At 34.2% G+C, this 27,473-nt stretch overlaps 1 long non-coding RNA gene across 3 annotated transcripts; it reads left to right on the forward strand.

Annotated features, from left to right (window-relative positions):
* Positions 1–1,543: 1,543 nt before the first annotated feature.
* On the forward strand, positions 1,544–10,479 carry LOC141587192 (uncharacterized). 3 transcript variants are annotated; one of them, XR_012519719.1, is made up of 5 exons: positions 1,544–1,697; positions 1,797–1,864; positions 2,909–2,995; positions 8,764–8,850; positions 10,273–10,479. It is a non-coding gene; the product is annotated as an uncharacterized LOC141587192 (long non-coding RNA). The 3 variants fall into 3 exon arrangements; XR_012519721.1 differs by lacking the exons at positions 8,764–8,850; positions 10,273–10,479 and adding an exon at positions 4,417–4,623; XR_012519720.1 differs by lacking the exons at positions 1,544–1,697; positions 1,797–1,864; positions 2,909–2,995 and adding exons at positions 7,400–7,553; positions 7,653–7,720.
* The last annotated feature ends 16,994 nt before the right edge of the window (positions 10,480–27,473 follow it).

The following is a 27,473-nucleotide window of genomic DNA, read 5'->3' on the forward strand; positions in this document are numbered from 1 at the left end:
AAACACGCATCTCTTCTTGTACCACCCTATGGCAAATGTAATTCTAACTTGATAAGTCCGGTCAAATACAAGTTCATTAAGTTTTAGAATGAGTCGGACATATTGTGACAAAGTTCATTCACCATTTTTATATATAAAATATAATTTATTATTATTATTTTATAAATTATGCTGTTCATTTATTTGTTTACATTTTATTCTTTCAGACGGATATTTTAATCAAAAGTAAACAAATGATTAAAACGGAGAAACTATTAAATTTAATATATAGGTCATGTTTGTAGTCAGCGGATTACTTTCAGCTAGAGGTGAATGGTGATCATGAGTGGGCTTGGGCCAGACATGGACGGACCTAGACTTAAAAAGAAATTGTCCGGGGGTTCGAAATTTGTTGCTCATGTCCATTATAGTGAGCCTAGTTTGATTGCCCATACCCGCTCATCAAAATAACCAGGCCTACCCGCGGGCTCGTGAGCTCAAAGCTATAACAAAAAACTTGATTGTTTAACCTAAAAAAACTACCTATTACAAAGAACGGAAAAGGTTTATGAACTTTTTTTTTTTTTTTGGCTAAACTATCTTTTGCTTAGGTTTGTCTAAGAAAATAATTAGCATATTGTTATATAATTTTTTTTTTATGAAGTTGTCATATTAATAAAAATATAAATATATTTTTTAGCAGGCCTAGCGGGCCGGTCCATGAACATTTCTCTTAGTTCATACCCACCCATGAATTTTAGCGGGCCTATTTTCGTTCTCCGTTACCCGATAATATGATACTCCCTCCAATTTCATTTATTGTTCCTCTGTTTTCCTTTCTATTCATTTTCCTTATTTTTCCCTCTTTCCTTTTTCGGACAACTTTCTATGGTCAAAAATCAATTTGATGTGGGGTCATGTGTATTGTGTGGTACAAATTTGTAACACCCCGTATTTTATTAAGTTGAATAAAATTCTTTTAATTGCTATTTTGAATTTAATTACATCGTTTAACGATTTATATATATATGCTTAGCTAATTAATTAGTTTCATCATAATTCGATACGTTAATTTTAATAATCATTAATAAGTTTATTTAAAGTTAGTTCGAATTTATTGAAGTTAGTTCGGGTTTATTTATTTAATAATTTCCGTTTCTTTACGAGTCCTTATGAAAGTTGTTTTAAGTGAACCCGAGATGGATTTTGGGAACAAAACCGTCCAATTAGCTATTTTGAGCTTATTTCACTAAATTAGCAATTTTTATTAATATCCGTTGGTTTTGTAAAAATCGCTAATAATTCCAATTCAAGCTAATATCGTATTATTTCCGTTAACTAGCTGAGTTTATTTTATTTTCACTCATTAAATTTATTTATTATTAATTTCGTTTTATTACTGAAACTTTTATTAAAAACCGATTTTTATTAACTTGAGACGGTTTTAAAAACGAACGAAATTACTTAACGGTGAAGAAACGTACGTATAATTAGAAGCTAGCAAGCTAGCTGGTGTATCATTATTATTATTATTATTATTACTCCCTCACCGTTTCCCCTGACCCTTCTTTTCCCCTTCCCTTTTTGCGTAATTCAACAGCAACAACATCAGTCCGTCATTTTTCGATCATTCAAACCTCAGATCCCGCCTCCATTCTCAACCAAATTCCGTAATTTTTGTACCATTCTCTTCCCCTTTCCTTCCTCCTCCTTTTAAGGTAAGAAAGTCTCCTTTTTGTAGTGGTTTCGTCTTTCGCCGTCTTATAAAAGTGTCGTCTTTTAGCTTCTTTATTCCGTTTTCTTGCCCTTTTATGAAGGATTCGAAGACCCGGGGTGAGGCTCGTGCCTTGTGGACCATTTATTCGAAGAATAAGGGGCGTTTAAGGTAACACGATTTTACCGATCCTATTATTGATTGTACTTTATACATATAGTAAATACTTTGTATAAGTTAATTTTATTGTTGGTGTGATGGGTCCGTGGTTATATTGTGTATTAGAATTGGAAGAGCTAGGGTCTGATGATGTTAAGGATTCATGTTCTTCAATGGGTTTGTAGTTGAATAAGGATGGAATATTATTGTGGTTAAGTGGAACATTTAATTTTTACAAAGTATGATGGGAGATTGCAGGTATCCGTAGAGTGGGCTAGGCATGATTATGTGATATTGATGAAAAATTGCATATTATATAATTGTATCAACGAATTCATCAGATATTTATGCTGAGTTTCAAAATTTGGGTAGTTTATTTGAATCGTCTTCCTCTTTGACCTTGACTCGAGGGTGAGTAGCTTAGAGCCTTGTACTCTAAGTGTTGAGCACGGTTCTTTGAACCTTTGACAATATCGATATTGAAATTGAGATGGAAATCTGGTTACTATGGAGTATTATATTAAAGGACGGAGTAATGAGAGAGATGGGGTAGAGAGTTGAGATTGAATTAAATTTTGAGACGGTTTTATACAAGTTTTATTTATCCATTTTGAGAAAAGTTGGTACCTTTGGATTCATGGTGAAGTGGGTGATTATGTTGGGTAATTTAATTGGGTGAATACTATCATTTTAATGCTTAAAATTTCGTCTTAAGACGGTCACAAATGAGCTTCTTTAATAGTGAAAATGGGTTTTGTCGAGCAGTTTTAGCGGGCTGTTTTGACGGGTTTCTTTATGTTATTTTGAACCAACCTCTTTGCTAACGTCTCAAGTACATGTACATGTTGGGTTTGGGTCTTTTGTTTGGGTGATATCCGTCGTGGTTTGGCCTAGCTGTGGCCTAGGCGTGCTTTGGCTAAGTCGCGAGTTTGGGCCGTATCTATAAATTGTTTTGACGCTAGTTTGGTTTATTTAAAATATAATTAAATTAATTTACGTCTCATATTTTATATAAAGATAATTCGTTAATATCGCCCTTTCACATAATTATTTTAGGTGGCTCATTTGTGGTTGAAGATGAAGAGTAATTTTGGGGTTTTAGAAGCTTTCTCAAGTTTTTACTTGTCTCTTTGCTAGCGTAAGGTAACTATTCCGAGTTACTCGACGAATTAATGTCACATTAGTAGTAGATGTGGTGCTTGTTGTTTGTTAAGTGTTTAGGTGATTGATAATGTTTTACTTTCATTTTTCACATGATAGAAATTGGAAATAGCAAAATGAGTTGTATAGCGATAATTGTAATGCTTTGTTGATTGTGCCGAAAACTGAGCCTTAATCCCTTTGACTGACTCGATGTCAGTCAATTGAGTGATTGGTCAGCCGCAATTTAACCCGTACCTGTCGCAGGGCTGGGGTTGCGGGTAAAAATTCGGTTGGATGAAATTTTGAATGAATTAGATAGTCGGTTTTTTTCTTGTTTTAGGCCATTCATTATATTTTTATCTCACATGTGTAATTAGTTGATTTAAGTAGCTTTTTATATTGTAAAAACGGCCCTAGATTCCCCGAAGCCTTTAATTTGGTTAATATTGTTAGAATTGGAAATAATTATTGAGGAACTGTTGGTTTATCTGCTGTAAATAGACATTATAAGCCTTTCACATGATAGAATGCTAGAATTTATATTGGTAAGTAGGACTTTTTGCCCTCTTAAGGTTAAGTGGGTGTCTTACTTGACTTGTGTGGTGAGTCGTGTGTGGTGTGGGCTAAAGTATTCAAGCTGGGACTAGCTGGGACTAGGTCCTAGGTGAGTATTTCGGCCTTCATCATAGATAGGTCTTTATAGTCTCTGACGAGTATATGTTCTTTGCTTGATAGCCTTTGTGTTCCCGACTAGTGGATTTATATCCAAGTTGGGGCATGACCTCGGTACTTATTTTGATAGTATGGGGTCAGCTTAAGTACTAGCCGACCCTTCGGTGGTGTCCTTAGGGTACTCACTTCACTTTGTTTTAAAAAAGTTGTGAGTCTTGGGTGCGGTGGTGTGTATCCGCATGTCTAGGTCTCTTGTGATTTTAGGCTAGGGTTGTGTTGTCTCTTGGCCATGTTTTCTTAATAGTAACCGCCGAGCCAAGATACCGGTTCGATTACCTTCCCTACCTCGTGGTATAGACTTGAGTTACAAAGTGACTATTGACCGTACTAAGAACTTATGCTGTCTTTGATATATTGCCCTTTCTTGTTTGATGATTCTATGAATCATAGAAGGTGAGATGCAAGCCGGCTATGGTTGATAGAGTTTGGATTCTGGATGTTATGTGATTCACATGATAGTGTAGTATGAGTCGGTCTAGTATTCACATGCTAGGACTATGTGGCGTTATATTGTTGTTCACATGATAAGCACGATTGCCTTAGCATCTATATGCTAAGGCAGTGTGTGATTCATATTCATATTCTTATGTTTACATGTTATATTAATTATGACATTTCGTGGCTGGGAGAACTCGGAGTTACTCCCCACTGACTGTGGCTTTCGTATTTGTATAAAATGCGATTGACAGGTAGGTGATGCATATATGGGGTACATGGACGAGCTAGCGAGCAAAGTAACCTTGGGACCTAGACTGGTTTTATTTCATTGTGACCCTTAAACCTTTTTATGTCACATACATTTTAGGGACATATGTCTCCCTCTTCTATTTTGGGTTGTATCATTATATATTTTCTTATCGTTAGCGGTGTTAAGTATTAGATTGTTAGCAATTGCAGGTTATGGCATCCTTCTTCTGGAAATGTTTGTGAATGGTTTAGAAAAGTTTTAAAAATGACAGGTTTTAATTAGTTGAACCAATTACAAACATATCCTGTCAGTTTTTCTGTAGAATTACGTGTTTACTTTTTCGCAATAAATGAGGGTGTTACAGTTGGTATCAGAGCATATTTGCTCCCGACGCACGTTTGTGCACCCCACTATAAATAACTTGACCTTAAAATAATAAACTTGAGAGATGGGTAAGATGGGTAGATTTAGGATCTTATGTTGTAGTCTCTTTGTGTTTGCTCTTTGTTAGGTACTAACCTGTTTGTTGATTGTCATTTAATAATTGTTGCGTTCTTAGATCATTGACCGTGAGCTTATCTATAGCTAATGGAGTTATTACCCTTATTATAAAAAAATTTGGAACTAAAGGTTTTGAAAATATTTTAATGTTTTTCACTGGTTTTAACGTCAATTAGTGTTAAAGCTTGTTATTGGAGACGTCTGATAATTAGTTTTATCATTTGTTGGTGTAAAAATGTATTTTTATGTCTTTGAATTGGAATATTGATGTTCTTGAGTGATCGCCAAGAGTATCTCCGTTCCATTGAAAGGACACTTATATTTTACGAAGATCAAGATTTGGTGCCTAATGCTGAAGATTGAAGATTTGTTCAACCTTTGAAGAATGCTTCTACTTCCTTGAAGATGTTTCTCGTTCTTTGTGTATCTCGCCTTATTCTTAATCTCTTTGTGCCTATCCTTCTTTTAAACTCTCTATTCTTCTTCCTAGGAAGTTACATTTGTATCCTCCCAACTTGTCCTTTCACCCTTGCTAATCATCCCTTAACGCCATTTGATAGCACTCTTTCTTGTGGGGTGTTAACCTTGGTTGGATTTGATTCTTAAGTATAAAAGTTTACTCGTTATTTCCTTGTCTTGAATACCTCCCTAATTCTAATATTTCTTCTTTGGTTGTTAACTAGTTATCTTTATGATTCGACTCTTTTAGTCTCACACCCTGACATGTTGCTTAAGTTTCCTTGTTGTCTAAATTCCCTTTCTCCTCGATCATAAGCGTTACCGTTCATACCTCCTTTCCTCGCTTCATCTTGCTCCTCCTTTAAGTTTGACACTCGTATCTTGTGAAACTCTATCTTTGACATCCTTGTAAATTTGACTTCAGTCCTTATCCCTAGAAAGTTCATCATATCTCTTTTGTTGGTTAAGCTTGAACCCTCTTAGCATACTTGTATCTATGATGTCTAACTTACTTTTCATTTCACACAATTTCTAAATATTTCAAACTACTATTTTTGGTTCGTTGTTAAAAATTTATGTTACCATTACAAAATTTTCCCTACTTGTAAAGATTTGGAAAATGAAAATTCGATTTGATTCTCTAATTGTTCTTTGAGTATAGACTTCCTTATCATGGTTTTGAGTTGCTAAACCGAGATTTCTTTAAATTTTATCCAATTTCTGTTAACTTTGATCTATTTATGACTTCTTTGTCAAAGTTTAATGTTACATTTTCCGGAATTTAACTCCCCTTTTAGTTTAAAGGTGAAACCTTAATTTCTATTTTGTTTTTTTGCAAAAGAACATTTGAGAAGATTACCTTTCCCTTATTTTGATTTTAACGTTGATCGGATGTTAGAACTAGTTATTGGAAAAGTTTGATAACTTGTTCTACGTTTGTCGTGAATAGTTTTTGTTTTAAATTTGTCTCGACTTGGAAAGTTAGCATTCTTGTGTCTTGCGACAAGAGCATTTCCGTTCCATGAATGAGACTTATATTTTTGAAAACTCTTCATTAATGTTGTTGAAGGTATTTTGATTTTGACTTATACAAATAATTTGCCTTTTGACCTTATCTTTGATTTGGAATGTGATGTTCTTGAATACGTAACGAGAACCCTTCCGTTCCTTTGGTGAGAATCTGGTTCTGACAGAAAATTTTATTTGAAACTTTTAAAGAATTTTGATTCTTACGATAAGTGACCTTTTAAATGTTTTAGTTACCGATTTCAATTTCAGTTTTATTTTCACAACCTTTTAATATTTTGGGTTACCAATTTCAAAAGTCCGATTTTACCTTTATAACCTTTCATTCTCTACTTTCAAGTTTCGAGGACGAAACTTTTTAAAAGATGGGGTGATTGTAACACCCGTATTTTATTAAGTTGGATAAAATTCTTTTAATTGCTATTTTGAATTTAATTACATCGTTTAACGATTTATATATATATGCTTAGCTAATTAATTAGTTTCATCATAATTCGATACGTTAATTTTAATAATCATTAATAAGTTTATTTAAAGTTAGTTCGAATTTATTGAAGTTAGTTCGGGTTTATTTATTTAATAATTTCCGTTTCTTTACGAGTCCTTATGAAAGTTGTTTTAAGTGAACCCGAGATGGATTTTGGGAACAAAACCGTCCAATTAGCTATTTTGAGCTTATTTCACTAAATTAGCAATTTTTATTAATATCCGTTGGTTTTGTAAAAATCGCTAATAATTCCAATTCAAGCTAATATCGTATTATTTCCGTTAACTAGCTGAGTTTATTTTATTTTCACTCATTAAATTTATTTATTATTAATTTCGTTTTATTACTGAAACTTTTATTAAAAACCGATTTTTATTAACTTGAGACGGTTTTAAAAACGAACGAAATTACTTAACGGTGAAGAAACGTACGTATAATTAGAAGCTAGCAAGCTAGCTGGTGTATCATTATTATTATTATTATTATTACTCCCTCACCGTTTCCCCTGACCCTTCTTTTCCCCTTCCCTTTTTGCGTAATTCAACAGCAACAACATCAGTCCGTCATTTTTCGATCATTCAAACCTCAGATCCCGCCTCCATTCTCAACCAAATTCCGTAATTTTTGTACCATTCTCTTCCCCTTTCCTTCCTCCTCCTTTTAAGGTAAGAAAGTCTCCTTTTTGTAGTGGTTTCGTCTTTCGCCGTCTTATAAAAGTGTCGTCTTTTAGCTTCTTTATTCCGTTTTCTTGCCCTTTTATGAAGGATTCGAAGACCCGGGGTGAGGCTCGTGCCTTGTGGACCATTTATTCGAAGAATAAGGGGCGTTTAAGGTAACACGATTTTACCGATCCTATTATTGATTGTACTTTATACATATAGTAAATACTTTGTATAAGTTAATTTTATTGTTGGTGTGATGGGTCCGTGGTTATATTGTGTATTAGAATTGGAAGAGCTAGGTCGATGATGTTAAGGATTCATGTTCTTCAATGGGTTTGTAGTTGAATAAGGATGGAATATTATTGTGGTTAAGTGGAACATTTAATTTTTACAAAGTATGATGGGAGATTGCAGGTATCCGTAGAGTGGGCTAGGCATGATTATGTGATATTGATGAAAAATTGCATATTATATAATTGTATCAACGAATTCATCAGATATTTATGCTGAGTTTCAAAATTTGGGTAGTTTATTTGAATCGTCTTCCTCTTTGACCTTGACTCGAGGGTGAGTAGCTTAGAGCCTTGTACTCTAAGTGTTGAGCACGGTTCTTTGAACCTTTGACAATATCGATATTGAAATTGAGATGGAAATCTGGTTACTATGGAGTATTATATTAAAGGACGGAGTAATGAGAGAGATGGGGTAGAGAGTTGAGATTGAATTAAATTTTGAGACGGTTTTATACAAGTTTTATTTATCCATTTTGAGAAAAGTTGGTACCTTTGGATTCATGGTGAAGTGGGTGATTATGTTGGGTAATTTAATTGGGTGAATACTATCATTTTAATGCTTAAAATTTCGTCTTAAGACGGTCACAAATGAGCTTCTTTAATAGTGAAAATGGGTTTTGTCGAGCAGTTTTAGCGGGCTGTTTTGACGGGTTTCTTTATGTTATTTTGAACCAACCTCTTTGCTAACGTCTCAAGTACATGTACATGTTGGGTTTGGGTCTTTTGTTTGGGTGATATCCGTCGTGGTTTGGCCTAGCTGTGGCCTAGGCAGTGGCCTGGCTAAGTCGCGAGTTTGGGCCGTATCTATAAATTGTTTTGACGCTAGTTTGGTTTATTTAAAATATAATTAAATTAATTTACGTCTCATATTTTATATAAAGATAATTCGTTAATATCGCCCTTTCACATAATTATTTTAGGTGGCTCATTTGTGGTTGAAGATGAAGAGTAATTTTGGGGTTTTAGAAGCTTTCTCAAGTTTTTACTTGTCTCTTTGCTAGCGTAAGGTAACTATTCCGAGTTACTCGACGAATTAATGTCACATTAGTAGTAGATGTGGTGCTTGTTGTTTGTTAAGTGTTTAGGTGATTGATAATGTTTTACTTTCATTTTTCACATGATAGAAATTGGAAATAGCAAAATGAGTTGTATAGCGATAATTGTAATGCTTTGTTGATTGTGCCGAAAACTGAGCCTTAATCCCTTTGGTCGACTCGATGTCGATCAATTGAGTGATTGGTCGGCCGCAATTTAACCGCATACTGTCGCAGTGGGGTTGCGGGTAAAAATTCGGTTGGATGAAATTTTGAATGAATTAGATAGTCGGTTTTTTTCTTGTTTTAGGCCATTCATTATATTTTTATCTCACATGTGTAATTAGTTGATTTAAGTAGCTTTTTATATTGTAAAAACGGCCCTAGATTCCCCGAAGCCTTTAATTTGGTTAATATTGTTAGAATTGGAAATAATTATTGAGGAACTGTTGGTTTATCTGCTGTAAATAGACATTATAAGCCTTTCACATGATAGAATGCTAGAATTTATATTGGTAAGTAGGACTTTTTGCCCTCTTAAGGTTAAGTGGGTGTCTTACTTGACTTGTGTGGTGAGTCGTGTGTGGTGTGGGCTAAAGTATTCAAGTGGGACTAGTGGGACTAGGTCCTAGGTGAGTATTTCGGCCTTCATCATAGATAGGTCTTTATAGTCTCTGACGAGTATATGTTCTTTGCTTGATAGCCTTTGTGTTCCGACTAGTGGATTTATATCCAAGTTGGGGCATGACCTCGGTACTAATTTTGATAGTATGGGGTCGAACTTAAGTACTAGCCGACCCTTCGGTGGTGTCCTTAGGGTACTCACTTCACTTTGTTTTAAAAAAAGTTGTGAGTCTTGGGTGCGGTGGTGTGTATCCGCATGTCTAGGTCTGCTTGTGATTTTAGGCTAGGGTTGTGTTGTCTCTTGGCCATGTTTTCTTAATAGTAACCGCTGAGCCAAGATACCGGTTCGATTACCTTCCCTACCTCGTGGTATAGACTTGAGTTACAAAGTGACTATTGACCGTACTAAGAACTTATGCCTGTCTTTGATATATTGCCCTTTCTTGTTTGATGATTCTATGAATCATAGAAGGTGAGATGCAAGCCGGCTATGGTTGATAGAGTTTGGATTCCTGGATGTTATGTGATTCACATGATAGTGTAGTATGAGTCGGTCTAGTATTCACATGCTAGGACTATGTGGCGTTATATTGTTGTTCACATGATAAGCACGATTGCCTTAGCATCTATATGCTAAGGCGGTGTGTGATTCGTATTCATATTCTTATGTTTACATGTTATATTAATTATGACATTTCGTGGTTGGGAGAACTCGGAGTTACTCCCCCGACCGATTGTGGCTTTCGTATTTGTATAAAATGCGATTGACAGGTAGGTGATGCATATATGGGGTACATGGACGAGCTAGCGAGCAAAGTAACCTTGGGACCTAGACTGGTTTTATTTCATTGTGACCCTTAAACCTTTTTATGTCACATACATTTTAGGGACATATGTCTCCCTCTTCTATTTTGGGTTGTATCATTATATATTTTCTTATCGTTAGCGGTGTTAAGTATTAGATTGTTAGCAATTGCAGGTTATGGCATCCTTCTTCTGGAAATGTTTGTGAATGGTTTAGAAAAGTTTTAAAAATGACAGGTTTTAATTAGTTGAACCAATTACAAACATATCCTGTCAGTTTTTCTGTAGAATTACGTGTTTACTTTTTCGCAATAAATGAGGGTGTTACAAAATTGATTCCATTATTTCTTATGTCAAAAAGAAAGAGAAACAATAAATGAAATTGGAGGGAGTATATTTTTAAGTCCAATCCCGCTTAAATAGGGGGCCAAGCAGGACGACCCGCACTTAATCAGCTCTACTTTCAGCATAAACAATTTGGAAAACAGAGATTATATATAGCAGGTTTTGTTAAAATGTTTTACCAACATATTTCAATTAGCGAATTAGTTAATTGTTTGGTAACTAGCCCATTGAGTTTAATGAAGTAAATTTTCCTATTTTGGAATATGCCAATCAATATACGGGAGGTAAACAATAGTTGTTTCAATATACTATTTGTCAAATACCAAAATTGACATATTGATTAACATGGTAAAATACCTAAATATGCTTAAAATCTTCTATGATGTCGTTTTAACCAAAGCTCCCATAATCAAAAGTTATTGTTAATCAATCAATACTATATATATATATATATATATATATATATATATATATATATATATATATATATATATATATATATATATATATTCTAGAAACCAAGGGACTTCAATGTAATTAAATAAATCTATACAAATTAATTATACTATATAGTTTTAAAAGCGATAGCACTGTGTGATAGACCTGACCAAGGGACTTCAATGAAATATTATATAGTTTTGGTTGAAGTATAAATTTAGAGAATACCGGAATATGGCGATTTTTCTTAAAATAAAAATGCCCAATTTATGGTATTAATTAGTACAAAGATTTTAATTATGGGTTCTTAACATACAAAAATATAATATAAGTACGTTTTATTTTGGAAACTATTAAAATATAAATAAATCATGCTAGATTTCCTAAAAACAAAATATTCCATAATTATTTCTTTGTGATTTAATTCATATATGTAACCAATACAATATATATATTCCAGAAATCAAGGGATTTCTATGTAGTTAAATAAATCTATACCAATTAATTATACTATATAGATTTTAATCCTAGTGCTATGCGATGGACCTGAATAAGGGACTTCAATGTAAATTTTATAGTTTTAGTTGAAATATAAATTTAGATAACAACAAAATATGGTGACTTTTTCTAAAATAAATAGGCCCCACTTATTAAATTAATTAGTATAAAAATATTAATTATTTAACATACACAAATATAGTATAAGTAGGTTATATTTTAGAAACTATTAAAAGGTAACTAAATATATATAGATTTCCAAAAAATATAATATTCCACAATTCATTAGATTTGTAATTTAATTAGTAGCTAATAATAAACGTAATAATATTAACAGGGGATATAGTGAAAGTAATAATATTAACAACGGAGTGGTGAACGTGTCTCATAATTTGAAAAAATAATGACGGCAATTATGTTAGGAGAAGTAAAAGTAATAGTAGTCACAACACATATAATGAAAGTAACAGTAAAAACAACGGAGAGAGTATGAAAAATTAACTAATAATTCGATTTTAGGAAAATATTAATTTATTTAAATATATGAATTTGACAAAACTAACGGGTTAATCGTAAAAATAGCAGGAGTAGTTAACGAAACAACAGTAACCGAAGAAGTAGTGAACCTGATAATATTAACAAGAGATATAGTGAAAGTAATAATATTAATAGCGGAAGTGGTGAACGTGTCTCATAATTTGTTGATTAATTTTACATCTCATCATAATTTCAAGATTTAAATTGTAAATGTATGTGTTAACCGTATTTAGCGAATCATATTTCATAAAAAAAATAAAATTTAAATGGTAAATAAAGGTAGCCCGGGCGTAGCCGGGCATCAAACATAGTACTCCCTCCTAGTTTGATTGTTGGTTCCCTTTCTTGTAGGCACCAAAATTAAAGAAATGAATTTGGACCACACAAAACACCTTACTCCACATGGAATTGAATTTGAATGACACAAAACTTACTAAAAAAGGAAAGGGGAACCAACACCCGACTAGCATGGAAATGGAAAGGTGAACCAACAATCAGACTAGGAGTCTAGGAGGGAGTATTATATATACTATGAACCATTATTTTAATGAAGAACAATTTTACTCCCTTTTGGCATAATCATTTCTTTACCTTTAACTAGTTTTGTGACCCGTGAAATTCACGGATTGTTGTGTTTCTAGTGTAATACTTTAGTGATTTAATACAATAACATACTACGATCAATTCAATTTACGGTTTTCATGTTTTAAGGGTTGTATAAATTCAATTAGTCTTTTATACAACAGTTTATCATAAATTAAAATTTCATACATTAGATATACTAAAGCCTTGTTTGGTTGCCTATCTAATTCATGGGAAAATTAAAATCCCATGAATTGTAAAAAAATGGAGAGTGTTTGGTTGCCATTTTTTTTTGGCAAAATGTAGGCATTCAATTTTCCTAGGAGTTTTGAATGCCTACATGATGGAGGAGTTGGATTACCTACTCCCCCCTAGGTAGTTGACAACTCCTAGGAATTCAACTCCTACATCCGCAACCAAACAAGTTTTTCGGATTCACGTGAATTTGTATATAGGAAAATAATTCACGTGAATTGCATTTTTCGCTGTTAATCAAACTCCAAGATGAACCAAACGAGGCCTAAGATACCCCTATCAAAACTAAAGTAACTCAATGCAAGCTAAAATGAATTAATAATATAAGTATTCATATAATCAAATTAAACAAAACTATATTATCAAACAAAGATCCCCAAAGATAGAGCACCCTCACAAATTAGATATCAAAATTTCATCAACAATTCTGAAAATAACATAAAACACACAATTAGAAATGTTATGACAAAACTAACATTTCATAACCCCATAAAATTGAAGCTAATACAATAATAAATTGCGGAACTAAAAATTTTAAAGCAGCAACAACTTGAACAACAATTGGATCATTATTGCCGAATACTTCACCTATTAAACAATATTATACAAAAAATGTTATGTCATCCCCTCAAATTTTCCACCTTTTAGCCATATATTTCAACAGTAGGTCTCATGAGAGACCATCTCCCACTAATTTAGTGAGAGACATAATAGGAAAAAAAGAAATTCAGTGGGTTCCTCACCCCATCATGTGAGAGGTCTCACAATAACGCTATTGAGATATCGTCTCTCTGGAGTTTTTGTGATATTTCAAAATATATATAATAAATGCTCAAAAAATTATTAATCATCCACGATTCCACGTTGATGTCACCAATCTTTAGTTAGTATGTAAAATATAGTTGTTTAAGCAATCTTAGTATTTCACTTCTCCTTATAATCTTCTTTCTTCAATAAATCATACCTATTAAAAAAAAGTAACACAATAATAGTGGAATTTGTTTTATGCAATATTATCGTTATTAACTTAGTTTCATCTTAAGTAATGAAAAAAAGAGGAAATGATAATCAAATCGTAGAGATGTAAGTATATTTACCTTGGAAGAGCTTAACACGATAAATAATCTTGATAGCACCTAAATGAGAACAAAACAAACACATACGCGAAATTGAAAATGTGATGAACACTTCATAACCCAATGAAACTTCCAATAAAAAAATAAAAAAAAATTAGTTAATAATATCGGTGACACATACCATTCTACTAACGATAGAGATAAGAAATTTTTTGCTTACAAATTTTGCCTTCCATAAAAAATATATAAACAATTGAGGATGCGTTTTATGGCTATTAAATATTATTTTTTCATTATTATCAAATTTAATATAGGTATAAATAAAGATCAAGTTCATGACTTTTGAGCATCTATTTTTGATTATTATGAAGTTTAATATAAACATAAATATGGAAAAATGAGAAATGGTATGTAAAAGGGGTTTTCCTTTTAATTATATTTATAAATTTGTAGATATTAGTAGTTTTATAATCCAAATTATTAGATTTTTTATTTACTACATATCAGACCTTTTAGCTACTATCTTTATGGTTAAGGAGGAGTTAGATGAACAAATTGAATGATTTAAATGATGAGAGTAAATTCTTAATTTATTTTTATATTTTAAATCATAATCTTATGGTTTCCACACAAAAATAAATATTACTAAACCTTATAATGAGTTTTAATAAATTTATTAAAGTAGCTTTAATATTAACAATATAAATTAATAGAATTTAATTATGATAATCCTACATGGCAAAAAATTAAATGTATTAAGTTGCCTTTTAACTATATAGTTAAAATATGACATATTGATGATGATAGATATTTTGGGTTTCCTTTTAATTATACTTATAAATTTGTAGATATTAGTAGCTTTATAATCCAAATTATTAGATTTTTTATTTACTATATAAGACCTTTTAGCTACTATATTTATGGTTAAGGAGGAGTTAGATGAACAAATTAAATAATTTAAATGATGAGACTAAATTCTTAATTTATTTTTATAATTTAAATCATGATCTTATGGTTTCCACACAAAAAAATATTAGTAAACCTTATAATGAATTTTAATAAATTTATTAAAGTAGCCTTAATATTAACAATATAAATTAATAGAATTTAATTATGATAATCTTACATGTCAAAAAATTAAATGTATTAAGTTGCCTTTTAACTATATAGTGTAGATTATATAGATTTATAGATGTGGCATTCCTAATGCACGCGTGGCTTTTTCTTCGCCTATGTGGCCTTTTAAGGTTACCCTTTTAATATAGTTTTATAGATTAAATGACCTGTTACAAATAATATATAATAGTAACAAAAAAAAACAGAAAAATAATGGGGAACATAAGGCAAATTCCCATATAAAACAATTTTACATACTTTTATGGTAAAACCAAGCAATAATTTACCTTAGTAACCCGCCTAAAATAACTTCTACCAACCATTACTCTCCTTAATATAGCCAATATGGCATCAAAGTCCCTTATAAATGGTTTTACAATGTTTATTTTATAATAGACTTACTCCGAAACGAAGAGGGTATCGTTTAAATCTACATTTAAGTTAATTTTGTGTCAACATTTACCTATATTATTAAATGTTCTAAGCCATCTTAAACTAAGCCAATATTCATGTCTCATACCAACATGGCAGTTGGTCTTACTTGTGACGGACACTATCTGTCACAAGCTGAAGATGGATAGTGCCCATCTCACAATAAGGCAAATGGGAGGGCAAGTGGGGGGCAAATGGAATACCCTATGGATAGTGCCACTTGCATATTGTGAGAGGGTATTATCCGTCTTCAGCTTGTGACGGATAGTGCCCGTCTTCAATGAGATTTTGTGCCAACATGGTGTGACTTCAATGATAAAAAGTCTACCATTTGGCCATGAAGTCAGAGGTTGGATTCCCGTTGAGTTAAAATATAACACCAACAGTTGACGATCTTTAAACACCACTTTAAACTCTCAAAAAGACAAGTAATTTATCCTAACTTTAAAATGGATAAAGCCTACTCTTAACCTAAACTTTTGGGCACAAAAAAAAACATTCATGTTCCATGACCTCTATGTATTGACTAAGTAACCCAATCTGGTTGGGTTTTTGGGTCAATTTGTAATTTGACCAGCCAAAAAGGCTGACTAACAAGTTCTCCTTATGTACTAGTCTTAACTCTTTAAGTCATAAAACGAATCACAGTTAGACTTTTGTGACAGTATGAGGTCTATAGACTATACCATTGCATTTGCAAAGGTGCAACCTAGCTCCGGTCTTATACGTCCAATTGCGTTATTTGATTTGTTTTTTAAAAATGTTAAAAAGACTTAAGAGTTAAGACTGTGAACTTCAAATCCCAAAAAATTCTAATAATATTCTTATACTTCAAGGGCTTTAATGTAGACTTGACAAATGGGTCAACTGAATCAGATTCGACCGGTTTATTTCGAACTCAGGTCATTCCTGATTAAACTATTATCAAGTTATTTATGGAAAATAATCAATTTGTTATAATAAATATTCAGGTCGGGTCAATTTGGGTTCGGGCGTCGGTACAGATTGAGTCACTTTTGTCAAGTCTACTTTAGCGCCTCGTCTCTCATCACAAATACTATCCTACAACCAGTTGTATAATAACATTATACAACCGCCTCAAAGTTATTGAGCTCTTACACAAAGTTTGTTGAGCTATTTTACAAGTTATTGAGCTATTTTGCGAAGTTATTGAGTTTAATAATTATTCTGTTAAGCTCAATAACTTTGTACCATAGCTCGATAATTTTGTTAATAGAGCTCGACAACTTTATAACAACGCTCAATTATATTGACTAAGTTGTATATACAACCAGTTATATAATACATTAACTGGTCTCTCATTACAAGATCTTGTGAAAGTATGGACGATATGAGTTGTGGCCATAAATACCAAATACAGTTAACATACAACAAGGTTAAAGGTTTGTAGTTCGAATGGTTTTGTGGTAACGGTTAAGGGACTAGTAACCTTGTTTATTTAGATTACATTATGTGATGTGACCTTGTTTATTTGAATTACATTATGCAACATTTGATTGGTATATGTAAAGGAAAAATTTACGTGGTATCTCTAAATTTTACCACTTTGTGTATTTGATGTCTTTTATGTTCGATTTTCATACACAGAATGCCATTTTTATCGATACAAAAAATTTCAATTGAGCATAAATCCTAAACCAAAAATTAGAATCAGCCAAATTTTTTTTCTAAAATGATTAACTCGTCATAATTTACGAATTGGGAGAAACATTTACGACTAACGTTTTTTAGGGTTTTATTTTTTTTTACGAAAATCTCAAATAAACCATAACTACGATATTAAATTTCCGAATGAACATTTTCATTTGATCAAATTATAGATCTCGAAGAGATCATAAATTTTGAAAAAAAAAATTGATAGTCCATTCAGACTTCTGATCTACGATTTATGCTTAATTGAAGATTGTAAAAGCGATAAAAAAGACATATTGTACTTGAAAATCAATCCTCAAGGATATCATGTATCCAAATTTAAAAAGTTGAATACCACATGCAAGATGACAAAGTTAATGAATACCACGTAAATTTTCCAAAATGGAAAAGAGAGGCCGAAAAGCACCAACAAATAAAGGCCCAAGGACATCAAGTTGAACGAAGAAATCAGAATGTAAGGCATATTATCCCACGTCACAACTCAGTGTTCTAAAATAAGGTGCTAAACAAAAGGACAAAAAAATATGTAGAAAAATCGAGCTAGGTAATAGAGCCGTTGCTCTCCTCCAAAGAGCCGTTGCACTTCTTGACTGAAGATCCCTCAATCAAGGCCACAAATGATCTTCCTTCCTAATTTGTAGATATTGTATATTTTACCTTATACACATAATCTTCTAGTATATTATTATATACTCCCTCCTATTCCAGATAATCGTCCCATTGTCCATTTCCGTCTAGACGGGTAACTGTCCCATTGTCTATTTTTGGTAAGTGTTGTGTGGTCCAAATTCAATTCCATTTCCGTCTATTCAGATAACTGTCCCATTGTCCGTTTTGTGTGGTCTAAACTCACTTTCTTAATTCTTGTGTCATTTTCACAATGGGACGGTTATGTAGAATAGGAGGGAGTATAATAATAGCATAGCTCTCCTTAAAAACATACAGAATAATCAATACAATCATTCATATTATTACATTCTCGTTTCATATTATGGTATGAGAGCTAGGTTATCAATTTTTTCTTCTTTCTCTGCCGCCATCGATACCCACGAAAAAAACCTCACGACACAAATCGATATGACAAACCCCGATGATAATCAGATTCTCGGAACACCGAATACCGAATCGAAACCATCCTCATATTCCATGGTTCACGTTGAAAACCCCGGTGCCAAGATCTCTTAAGTTACCTTCAATGGTAACAATTACGATGAATGGTCTCGTGCGTTCGAACTTGCTCTCATCGCCAAAGGCAAGATCGGCTATATTGACGGTTCGGTCACTAAGCCCGACGGTTCAGGAGCAGATTTTCTATCCTGGCGGTCCACCAACGCCTTGGTGATCGCTTGGATTTTTAATACCATCGACACCAACTTAAAGCCATCTATTTCTTATCGTGGCAGTGAAGCGATGCAGGTATAGATTAAAATTCGCAATTGTTTTCGTCGTGGAAACGACGCCCGTATTTATCAATTGCAGGGGGACCTTCTTGTGTGCCGACAAGGTCCAACCGAATCACTCATCAACTACTATGGACGACTCATACAAATTTGGGACGATCTCCTCGAATTCGATCCTTTACCCGCATGCTCGTGCAATCCCTGTCCATGTGATTGGGTAAGCCTTCTCGACACTCGCCGTGATAAGAAACGGATACGTGATTTCTTGATGGGTTTGGATGACCATTTTGATAATGCTAGGTCTCAAATACTTGGCACTGACATCCTTCCCACCCTTGATCAAGCGTATAATCGAATTGTCCAGGAAGAGGGTGTGCGAAATTTTTCTCACAAAATTGAAACCAAACCCGACACGATGGTGTTTGCTGCTCGTGTCAACCATGGACCTCGTCCGTCTGACCCTGGCAGGGCCCCGTTTGATAGGAACGACCAACCCATGGCCAATTTATCCGACTCCTCTCGCCCATATTATATTGCTTGTAAGTGATATGGCCACCACTTTAAATCGTGCTTTCGAGTTACTGGTCTTTTCCCGGAATGGTTAGGTGATCGTCCCCGTGATCGCATCTACCTTCCTCCTAATGCAACCGACATGTGTGGGAAATAATCTGTATACTTCCCTTATAATTAAGGATTATAACGAATTTATAAAGATGATTACGAGTCATAAAATAAATTGCATAAACAAAAGTAGAGAATGAAGAAACAACCTTCGGTCCTAGCAAAATCGGCCTAAGAACCATATCGCAATGATATCCACCTATCAGTTGCACCCAAGATGATATGAGATATGTCCTTTGCTTCTTGCTAGAATCGATCCCAAATTAACTGATTAATTTTTAGGTTTTGTGTTTTTCTTTAATGAGAGGAGGCTAGGTCTCAAAATTAGGTTGGAAGAATGATCTCCCTCATTCCCTATAAACCGTGTATTAGGAAGTGATTAGGGTAGAATTTTCTTTTCCAATTTTTCGGCCCATATCACCGAAAAATAAGAGGAGTTTTCTTCTTATTTTCGGTTTTTTCAACTTACCAAAAATAATGAGATTAAATCTTCTTATTTTGGTAGTTAACAAAATGTATACAATTAGTGTATTATTTATAAATTGTCATTCATCTATTTTATTCCGTATTGATAAGTCTACATACAACAGCTTGCAGTCGATTTATTAATACGGGTCAAAAATAATTTATTATGACAATATTGTATAATATATACTTTAATTATAAATATCGCATATTTATAATTAGGTAATTAAATATAACCGATTACATTTAATTAAAAATTAACATCTTAATTCATTTAAGCTCACATTATATACATTAATTAAATATAACATATTATATTCAATTTACGAATTGACAGTTAATTCGTCTCAGCTAATATTATTTAATCGGCATTAAATAATCGTCTCATCAACACGTTGACTAACTGTTTAGTCATTTAAGGCATCAATGTGATTACATTTCCATAACCACATCTCTCAAACACATCCTTTAGGTGTGACTTTTAGGGACCAGTTGATTACCGCCATTAGTATGATAATAACGTCAAACTTTCTAGCAAGCCAACCGTTATTAGGTAATCGTTAATCAACTGATAAAATACGAAGTATACCCTTGTGAACCTATAAGAGATTTATTAATGTTATCACACTAATTTGTGGAGGACACAAGCTTCAACAAACTCCCACTTGTCCTCACAAGTGTATGTGCGATAACCGATTCTCATATCCTAAAATTTCTCCCACTCAATGTAAAACAATTTGCAAATTCCGTATTCAAAAAGGTCGTATTTTACAAGCGATCATTATCAAGAGTGGTTTCCCCGACTAGAGAGTAACTTAACTGATAATCGAATCATCATTCGAGCATCGCCATGCATTTCAGTTACTACTCCTCGAGTGGCCCTGAGAAATAACTAAACCTGATAAGGGTTGGATATTTTCCTCAACTCGAATCCTGCAGATGTAAGCACAGTATGAAATGACCCAGAAAAAATCTACTTAGTCTCCAGTTACGGCAGACCATGAGAAAGACACAAAGGTCACCCAAAAACTGCCTTAGTCTCAAGAGACAGTCGATAGTCAAAAGAATCGACTCTAGGAACACAATGGACGTCCAATCCACGACCTGACACCGAATGTTTTTAAACATTTAGGACTCCATTACGTTGTCACAAAAATTTGTCCTACGAGGTATCGTTATAATCTTGCATCTGTGATCGATCAGTCAACCGTTTGACTTATGGCTCGTTGAACCCACCATCAATCGACTGCATAATATAATAGCCAGAGTTATCAACTCATTAAGGCGATTATGGACCAAACAAAATATAATGTAATTCATTTCACTTTGTGGCGTTCAATGTTGTCAGTACAATCCACATGAAAAACAAAATATTATGAAAACGATGAAGTTATAAATAGTATATGAAAAAGATAATGTATCAATTCCATAATCAACTACTACAACTCAGGAACACGTTTAATTCCCATGGAAATAACGTGCCCTTCATGCTTATCAAAATTCAACGGTTTAGTGAGAGGGTCCGCGATGTTATCATCCGAAGCTATCTTGTCAATCACTATCTCTTCTTGCTCCACGTAATCACGGATCAGGTGAGCTTTCCGATGTACATGTATAGATTTGTTACTAGACTTAGGCTCCTTAGCCTGGAAGATGGCACCTCTATTGTCACAATAGATGGTGATTGGGTCATTCTAACTAGGAACTATCGTAAGTCCTTGTAAGAATTGACGCATCCATATAGCTTCCTTAGCTGCTTCCGAAGCGGCATAGTACTCGGATTCAGTGGTAGAATCTGCTACAACACTTTGTTTGGAACTCTTCTAGCTGACCGCAGCACCATTAAGAGTGAAGAAGAACCCGGACTGAGATTTTGAATCATCTCGATCCGTTTGGAAGCTAGCATCTGCACAGAATTCTTGCAAGATAGCTTAGTATCGCCTCCATAAGTCAATACCCTATCCTTAGTCCTCCGTAGGTACTTGAGAATATTTTTAACAGCTATCCAGTGTGTTTCACCTGGATTCTTTTGGTAACGACTCGTCATACTCAATGCATATGCCACGTCTGGACGTGTGCATATCATGGCATACATTATTGATCCTATTGCAGATGCATAAGGAACACGACTCATGCGCTCAATCCCTTCAGGCGTCGTGGGTGACTGAGACTTGCTTAACTGCATCCCAGACGTCATTGGAAGGTTCCCCTTCTTGGAGTTGGTCATGCTGAACCTTTCAAGAATCTTATCCAAATAAGGCTCCTGACTAAGTGATAACGTCCGTCGTGATCTATCTCGGTAGATACGGATTCCCAAAATGCGTTGTGCCTCACCCAGATCTTTCATCTGGAAATGGTTCTTCAACCATCCTTTAACCGAAGATAAGAGAGGAATGTCATTCCCAATAAAGAGTATGTCATCGACATACAATATCTAGAATACAATCTTGCTCCCACTCGACTTGATATATAAGCATGGTTCCTCGACCGATCGAGTGAAACCATACTCTTTTATCACCTGGTCGAAACGATGATTCCAACTCCGAGAAGCTTGCTAAAGTCCATAAATGGAACGCTTAAGCTTGTATACTTTCTTAGGATGTTCAGGATCTATGAAACCTTCGGGTTGCACCATGTACAACTCTTCCTCCAAATAACCGTTTAAGAAGGCGGTTTTCACATCCATTTGCCAAATTTCATAGTCATGAAAAGCGGCAATCGCTAAGATTATCCGAATGGAACGTAGCATGACTACAGGTGCAAAAATCTCATCATAATGCAATCCGTGCACTTGAGTGAAACCTTTTTCCACTATCGTGCCTTATAGGTATCTGGTTGCGCGTCTACAGAATGCTTTATTTTGTAAAGCCATTTGCACTGTAGAGGTTTTACCTTATTAGGTAAATCAACAAGATCCCATACGTCATTCTCATACATGGAGTCCATCTCGGATTGCATGGCTTCGAGCCATAGCTTTGAGTCGGAACAGGACATAACACCTTTATAGGTAGCGGGTTCATTACTCTCTAGGAGCAAAACGTCATTCTCCTCGACCATACCAATGTATCTGTCCGGAGGATTAGAGACTCTACCCGACCTCCTAGGTTCCTCAGGAATATTAACCGTATCATCAGTTGGAGGAACAACTTCCTCCATCTGCTCCTCGGTTGTTGGTTCTGGAATCTCCGACAGCTCGAAGGTTCTATTACTTGTCTTGTTCTCGAGAAATTCTTTCTCTAAGAACGTCGCACTAGTCGCAACAAAAACTCGATGTTCGTTAGGCGAATAAAAGTAATGACCAAACATTCCTTTTGGATAACCTATAAAGTATGTCTTGACCGATCGCGGGCCGAGCTTATCCTCGTGTCTCCACTTGACATAAGCCTTGCAGCCCCAAACCCGAATAAAGGACAAGTTATGGACCGTTCCCTTCCATATTTCATATGGAGTCTTGTCGACAGCTTTAGTCGGACTTCGGTTAAGTATAAGAGCAGCTGACAAAAGAGCAAAACCCCATAATGAATCAAGCACTACCGTAGTGACTCATCATGGATCGAACCATATCAAGTAAGGTTCGATTTCTCCGTTCGGATACACCATTTAATTGAGGTGTTCCAGGTGGAGTTAATTGTAGAACGATTCCACAGTCTTTAAGGTGTTGATCAAACTCATTTGAAAGATATTCGCCACCCCGATATGAACGAAGTGCTTTAACCTTTCTACCCAGTTGGTTCTCAACCCTGTTCTGGTATTCCTTGAATTTCTCAAAGGACTCACTTTTATGCTTCATCAAGTAGACATATCCGTATCTACTCAAATCGTCCGTGAAAGTAATAAAATATCTACAGCCATCTCTAGCGGTAATTGACATAGGTCCACAAACATCAGTATGTATGAGTCCTAATAGGTCACTAGCGTGCATTCCAACACCTTTGAAGGAAATTCGAGTCATTTTGCCAATGAGACATGATTCACACGTGCCATATGTAGAAAAATCCAATGCGGGAATAGTCCCATTATCGACGAGTTTCTTTACACGTTTCTCATTTATGTGTCCCATTCGACAATGCCATAGATAGATTTGATCTTTGTCACCAACCTTTAATTTCTTATTATTCACGTGTAATACTTCCGTGGTTTGATCTAAGATGTAAATTCCATTCATGGAAACTGCTTTGCCATAAATCATTTCATTGAAAGAGAAAATACAGCTATTATCCTTTATTAAAAATGAAAAACCGTCCTTATCAAGTTTAAAATCTGAAATAATGTTCTTAGACAAATGGGTATATAGTGTGATTATTTAAAAATAATTCAAAACCACTAGGGAGTTGGATTACATATGTTCCCTTCGAGACAGCAGCAACTCTAGCTCCATTCCCGACTCGCAGGTCCACATCACCCTTTCCGAGAGGTGTGATGTTTCTTAGGCCCTGCAAATGATTACAAAGATGAGAACCAGAACCAGTATCAAGTACCCAAGTTCCGAAACTTGGCATGGTTAATCTCAATCATATGAATATAAGATGACATACCAACAAGAACGACGCGGCCTGCTTTTATGTCCTCACGGTACACGGGACAGTTCCTCCTCCAATGTCCAGTCTTGTGACAATGGTGGCACTCAATGTCACCGCCCTTGCTCTTTGCCTTGCCCTGTGAGCCACTAGTCTCACCAGGCCCACTCTTACCGTTTCCTGGCTTTTTAAACTTTGGCTTACCTACAGTTAGGTCGCCTGGCGCTTTGCCCTTACCTTTACCGTTGTTTGAAATCGTGAGAACATCCTGCTTCATGCTCCTACTCAATTTCATATCCTTCTCGGTCTGTACGAGAAGTGAGTGTAGCTCATAAGGACTTTTCTTTAAGTCATTCATGTAGTAGTTCGCCCTGAAAAGGGCAAAACCATCATGAAGAGAATGAAGCATTCGGTCAATGACTACGCTCTCACTGATTTTGCAATCAAGTGCCTCCAATTTCTCGACATTCTCAATCATGTTAAGAATGTGTGGGCTAACCGGTTGGCCCTTTTGGAGTTTCGCATCAAAGAAGCGACAGGTATGCTCATAAGTAACGATTCTCAGTGCTTTTGAGAACTCGTTAGTGAGCGTGGTGAAAATCTTGTTTGCACCCTGGGCAATGAAGCGTCTCTGCAAATTGGTTTCCATTGCAAAGATGAGTACGTTCTTTATCGCACCCGCTTCCATGACGAAATCACTATAAGCAAGTGACTCGTTAACTCCTGCATTGGGGCCTGGGTTTACCGGTATTGGCTCAGTTAAGTACTTGAGCTTACCGTCAACAATGGCAAGATTCGTAGTCTTGCCTCCCAGTCCCGCATAAAGTTGGACGCATCATTCTTCAGTCGTGTGAACTGATTCATGTTGTCCATAAAAACTTTAAGCCAGGACTCGCGTCCAAGTGTGGCACTCGGCATTGGGATTTCTTTATTTCCAGCCATTTGTTGTAACAGTATTATCGAAATAAATGAATTCTACACTGCGAAAAGAAGAATAAAATAATAAGCATATGCATCGTTTTGATTTTAAGTCTTAATGCAAAAACTGTTATAAGCTAAGACTCAAGCATTTATATAATTGACCTCCCTCAAGAATTATATAAATGATCCCAAGACTCAATTATCTGTAAATTGATAAGCCAACCTTTTGGCTAATTCTACTATTAGAATTCTTGGTCGATAAATTTCTGTAAATTCTATCTTTAGTCCATCATAATCACGAGAAACTCTTCGGACTATAATGTTGAGATAAACTAAGTCAACACAAACTACTTACCCAACGTAGAAGGGGTCATATTATGCCTACCAACGAAGAAGAGATTCATAGTTGTTTGCCCTTATAAAGACTAGTCTCAATTTCCGTTTTAGAGGAAGATCCCATCAACTTTGTTTTAATTCATTTTAAGTGAAGTAATATCTAGCATGCGTGAATGAATAAACTAAGGTGATGGCTTAAACTGAGTGACATCTGTATGTCTATGAAAACTAACATACAATCTATATGAGTCAATTTTCATGCATTTTAGTAGGTGGTTTGGTTTTAGGCGGAAAATGATGCACTAACTAGCATGTGAATGAAAAGCAATAAGAACGATAAAACGTAAAACAAAAATAAAGTCCTAGTGTGCCTATCCTATCAAAATGAACATAAACAAAACTTTGGAATCCATCCTAAGACCCGAGAAGCTTGTCTTGATGTTCCATCTTGATCCATGTAGCTGGAGTGAGCTCCAATCTCCATCTATAGTCTTCTCAAAAAATTACAATTTAAAATTATATAATAAACCTATTTACATTCTAATTTCAAAACCGTAATAAAAGAAAACCAAACGGAGATACGAGATCTCAAATTATATTAAAAATTATGTTCCCATCATTACGAAAACATAATTTGACTAAGGCCACACTAGGTATTACAAATTACAACCGATTGCAAAAATACGTAAATAAATCCATTCAACTAAAAAAATTGCATCAACTAAATAAATTAAACATGCAAGACATAATTCCTTAATTATGTTGATTAATTTCCCAAACCACCTATTTAAATGATCAAATTAAGTGACAATTCCTCAATTAATCACATTAGTTTCAATCTTAATTCACATTAAACTTGTAATATGAATTTAATCCATCAATATTTTAAACTTCTTTAAAATAATTAGGTATCTTAAAATTGTGAACCATTTCACAATAATTAATCATACATTGTAAATGTAATGTATAATTAATATTGGCCAAAACAAACAAAAACAAAATCCCTTTTTTTTTTTAATTTTTTCAGCTCGGCATTTAGCCTAATCATAACCTAAAACAGTTTTTTTTTTTTTTTTTTTCTCACGGCAAAAAAAAAAATTAAAAACAACCGTCCCATTTTTTTAATATCGGCATTATGCCCTAAAATCAAAACATATTGATGAACAAGATCGTTTATAGTTGCTATTAACAAGATTGGCATAATCACCTTATAATTTAAACATGTAAATTTATGAAACATGATTCTAAACAACGATTTAGAACCATTAATGCCAAGAAAATATATAGCAAAAAACAATTTATCATCAAAGAAACAAGATGATTTCCATTTACATTATAATTTAATCTTCATTAAATCAAACATCTACAAATTCATTATATTATTATCTTAACCTATTAAAACAATAATATGAATAAATCTAAATGGAATTAAATCATCAAAAACAAAGAAAAAAAAAACAGAAAAAAAAAACGGCAGAAAAAAATTTCCTCTCGGTAAAATTTTTTTTCAGCCGAAATCTTTTTTTTCTTTTCGAAATTCCTTTCAAGTTTTGCTTAAATTCAATTATGAAAATCATCAAAATAAAATCGTGGCCTTTGCTCTGATACCACTTGTGGGAAATAATCTGTATACTTCCCTTATAATTAAGGATTATAACGAATTTATAAAGATGATTACGAGTCATAAAATAAATTGCATAAACAAAAGTAGAGAATGAAGAAACAACCTTCGGTCCTAGCAAAATCGGCCTAAGAACAATATCGCAATGATATTCACCTATCAGTTGCACCCAAGATGATATGAGATATGTCCTTTGCTTCTTGCTAGAATCGATCCCAAATTAACTGATTAATTTTTAGGTTTTGTGTTTTTCTTTGATGAGAGGAGGCTAGGTCTCAAAATTAGGTTGGAAGAATGATCTCCCTCACTCCCTATAAACCGTGTATTAGGAAGT

Source organism: Silene latifolia, chromosome 6 (genome assembly GCF_048544455.1).
Source record: "Silene latifolia isolate original U9 population chromosome 6, ASM4854445v1, whole genome shotgun sequence".
NCBI lineage: Eukaryota > Viridiplantae > Streptophyta > Magnoliopsida > Caryophyllales > Caryophyllaceae > Silene > Silene latifolia.